The sequence below is a fragment of the Miscanthus floridulus genome, chromosome 10 (assembly GCF_019320115.1).
Source record: "Miscanthus floridulus cultivar M001 chromosome 10, ASM1932011v1, whole genome shotgun sequence".
Lineage (NCBI taxonomy): Eukaryota > Viridiplantae > Streptophyta > Magnoliopsida > Poales > Poaceae > Miscanthus > Miscanthus floridulus.
In genome coordinates this window covers 16,263,650-16,268,472 of record NC_089589.1, presented here as the reverse complement: position 1 = coordinate 16,268,472, position 4,823 = coordinate 16,263,650, and positions in this window count along the sequence as shown.

Here is a 4,823-nt window from a genome sequence, read left to right as displayed (position 1 = left end):
GTGTGGGAGTAGCTGGGCCATGTCCAAACATAAAAGTATTTGTTATGTCTGACCAGAAGTAAGCAGCGGCAATCATCATTGACTCGTTCTTTTGCATATCGGCAATGGATAGCCTAATGCATTAGTCTAGCTTCCGTTCTGCCCAGTGTACTTGCATCGACCTGTTGACCCTCAAGTACCAATCTTTCCACCCTTTGGTGGTTTTGGGCCAAGATCGGAATGTATCTTTCCATAAATTCAGAGAGAAATTTTGGGCTCTAAAAGGGATTCTGTTAACCTCTGCATTAATCAGATCAGTTGGATCTAGGTTGCCCATTGGTCCTAGGCATTGGAAATGCGGCTGATCGGTTGGAATAACTAATTTGTTGTGAAGTTCCTAAGTTTAGAGGATCCGAAGAACAAAGAAAAAGAGAAAAAATTACCAACTGTATGGACTCACAAAGACTAGAGGAATCGAGGTAAAAAGTAACGGAAGTGGAACGAACCGCAGGGACGTCGAAGTTGATTGCCATTATCTTAAGGTAGATGGGGGCACGTGCTGGAGACTCGAGGTTGACGCTGGAGAAAAGTTCTTGTTGGTTGAGGTCGCGCAGTTGTTCGTCGGAGTCGCCGCCGGAAAGAGAGAATGCCAAAGATTGGAGTCTGAGGGTAGAAGACGAGCGTTCCGGAGAAATCTATTTATAAGCTGCTTGGAGTAGGGGTATTCTGGACTTATCTCTATGCCGCGCGCATGTGGATCGAGGTGGTTCAGATGGATATGGTAACTGTTCACACGATAATCAAGGGATTGTACAAATGATTTGATGGCAAGTAATCATGACTTGGAAGAGATCTCGGTACAGGATATTTTAATTCTGAAAATGGCGGCATTATTATGTTAGGATCTTACCGATGGATTATTGTTTCGGTATCTTAACCATAATCAGGGCAAGAGTGGTTGGAAATTGTGCGATATTTACTGAGGTGCGTGAATCAGGACTAGATTTGATTAGATTTGATAATAGATCAAGTTTTGGCTTGAAGGATGAGTTGCGATAATTGGGCGAAGGCAAACGTTATCTGGAGTAAATTTCGGAGCATTAATGGTTTTATACTCCGAAATTAGGGGGCATTTGTTGACACCGTTTTTTGCACGTGTCAAAATGATCAGAGTGGGCTGATCGGCAGGAGGAAAGTTACTGTATACGCTGACAGTCGATGAAAATCAGCTTGTAAAGATGGTTGCCGATGAATGGTGGTGATCGATGGAAAGGTTGATTTAGACTCGGGCGTTGTCGATAAGGTTGGAGATGTTATTGTCGATGCCGATGAAGGAAGGCTTGAAAACGTGCAAAAAATGGTGTCAACACATGCCCTCTAATTTCGGAGTATAAAACCATTAATACTCTGAAATTTACTCCAGATAACGTTTGCCTTCGCCCAATTACCGTAACTCATCCTCCAAGCCAAAACTTGATCTGTTATCAAATCTAATCAAATCTAGTCCCGATTCACGCACCTCAGTAAATATCGCACAATTTCCAACCACTCTTGCCCTGATTATGGTTAAGATACCGAAACAATAATCCATCGGCAAGATCCTAACATAATAATGCCGCCATTTTCAGAATTAAAATATCCTGTACCGAGATCTCTTCCAAGTCATGATTACTTGCCATCAAATCATCTGTACAATCCCTAAACAGGAAGTATGCCGATGAAACAGGAAGTATGCCGATGGAAAGGAGGTCGGTGAGAATTCCATCGTAATTGAGGCGGACAGGGAAATAGATAGGAGTTGATTTCCTTTTCTATATTTGTTAGAGTATGATTCATGTAAGAGTCACGTGTTTCCTTAGATATGGACTTGGTGTCCTAGTCGTATTTGGTTATGTCTCTTTAGATCAGGGTATAAATATAGATTGAGGGGCAATGTAATATAAATCAATCAATATCAAAACCAATTTTTACTCCTATTTGCATCTACTTACTTTTCGGCGACTTCGTCAATTTGCATATTTTTTCTTTTTACGAGTTCTCATTGATTCGGCGAGTTGCATCGCTTCAGTGTGACCTTCGGCAATTCTCGAGTTCCGTGTGAGTACCTCTTGGCCGTGACTTCCGGGCGTATCGCTGTTGTCAGGACCAAAGTGCTCGTATCTTCATCCTTATCGATTAACAGGTCAAATCGACTGGCACGCTTTGGATATCGATTCGGGTATTAGCCCTTTGTGTTTGCAGATCCACTTTTGCATCAACAGCACCGTTTAGAAGTTATAATATTTTGAAATAAATGTTTTGCGTGGGCTGCAATGCAGTTGAAATTGAGTGGATGCATGCCTCAGCCAGGAAAAGAGAACGAGCAGACGTGTCACTATTCAGTTTGGGTTGCATGAGAAAATTATTCTTTCCAAAAACGAAAGGTGTGGCGTGTCGGAAATTATTCGCTCGTTTGCCAAAGATGAACGTTGGCTAATTACCCACGCCGGTCGTGGCACCAGCTCCTGCCTCCGCCGTTCGACAGGGTGGATGTGAACTCCTACGCCGTGCACCCTGATGGGCAGACCATCCTGGTCAGCACCGATGTCTGGCCTGACGACCCCTACTCCGCTGCGGCCACCTTCACCTTCGACACCAGGGAGCTCCTGTGAGAGAAACACGACGACTGGACGCTGCCGTTCACCGGCCGTGCCTACTTCGTACACTGCCTGGAAGCATTTGTTGGACTCTCCAAAGACCCGGCCACCTTGGGCCACCTCATCACCTTCCTGCAAGGCGGCCACCCGTCCTGCCGCCGCGTGGAAACTCGGCAAGGAGAAGCTGTTCAGCGACGACCCGGCCGAGACTCATGTAAGCGCCAGGCTCGTCTACACGGGAAGAGGCGGCGGCAGCGAGTTCTGCCTTGTGCAGTGCGTCTCCGTCAAGCCCGGCAATGGCAATGCTGATGATAAGAACCTCGAGGAGCCCCGGGCCAGTTGCTGCTATCGTTATCGTCTGATGACCTTCTCTCTCAGCTATGACGACAATGGAGACCTGACGACTGGCGAGACTTCCCGGGTGCAATGCTACGAGGTGCCTAGAGAAACCACCCAGCAGTTCATCGATCTCGGCGATCCTGTGGCATTTTGGCTGTAAAATGCTTGAATCATGCATGTCGGTGATGACGAGGACTACCTATGTTTAATTTTCAATCAGTTGGTATTCCTGCCTTTCTAATTATAAAATATTCATTGGGAACGACGATAGAAATTGTACATACTCCCTCCGGTCCAATTTACGTGTCAATTTGACTTCTCTAAATATACAACTTTTATTATATATCGAGACATATCGTTTATTTATATGTATAGCAAAAGCTATGTATCTAGAAAATCCAAGACGACCTATAATTTTGGGACAGAGGTGGTATTATTTATGTTTCACCATTTATAAAATTTATAAGTTATAATTTATTTTGTGATGACCATGGCATCCAAAATATAAGTTGATATCAGGCAACAATATGACAATGTATTATAAAGCCTGAATTAAAATACAATTTTGATAGATTTTTTTCTTGTATTGCAAACCATATAAATATTTAGACGTAAATATATTATAACTTTATTTTTCATTCTATCCATATGTTGCTATAGTTCAAGAAAAAAAAGTACACTGCTATTTGTGCTCATGTTCAGTTTAGCTATTCCAGCCTGCTATAGTCCACTATAGCTGACTCTTAGCCTCAAGATAGCCTGCCGCTAAATGCCCATAGCCCACTATTTATTACACCGCTATAGTTAAATACTTATTTTTTAATGTTTGAGGACCATAAAAATCTATAATTTTAATCTCTGATTAAAGTAAATAAGGAGTTATTGCTAACATGTTTATGATTGGTTTGTCAACTTATGATTATAATGGAAAACTCACTCGAGTTTTCGCATGCTAGCCGTCGTTGATGATTGCAGAGATACATTTATTTAGCACTTTTCCTATTAACCAGTCGCCTGAAACGAGGCTTGTCTTCAGGCGACGCCTCATCCGTTGGATCGTGTTTTAAGATTGTGCGCCATTGGAGCTATCTATTGGTTTTTTTGTCCAATCGGTTGCTATCCATTTCCCGTTATCATCCACCGTATCGGACACTCTCAAAGCGCATGTCCAGGGAAGGGGAAGGAGGATTGCGGGCGATTCCGATTTCCTCGAGCTCATCACGGCGCGGTGATTCCTCTGGCGAAATCATGGGTCCTTGTCGCGGACATTGTCGGAGGTCTCCAACGAGGTGGCTCTGTTGCTTCTACTGCAGCGGCACCACGGTGGCCACGCTGCTCATGTTCCTACTCACCAATGTTGTCTCCATCGCCGCTGTCTGCTCCGACACCGGGCCCTCCCTCCTCTGCTTCTACAACAGCTACAACAAGCCTACTGCCACCATCGTCTGCCTCTGGGACCTCAACACCACGCAGGTTGTGCTCGCCGCCGGACGCGTCGACCTCGCAGACCTCCACGTCTGCGTCCACACCGCCAACGAGCTCCTCCAGACGCTCCACCGCGACATGCAGGACAACGGTGGTCGGGACCTCTGGTGCCTGATTCATCCATGTTCTTCCTCTTTGTTTTTGTGTTTCTCATCGGTTGCATGATTTATCCAATCCCCTTTCATGATGTGGTGTGGATTTGCTCGATCCCCTTTCTTGGTATGGTGCTTGATTCTTCCTCTGGTGCAAGGAGCTTGTTCTGTTGTGCTGTTGGGACGTGATCTGTGAGCAAGGAGAGGAGTTCGCCCTCTGCTGCAGAATCAATTTCCGAGTCAATTTCGGGTTGAGCAAATCTGGAGCCCAGGTTGTGGCAGTGCATGCATT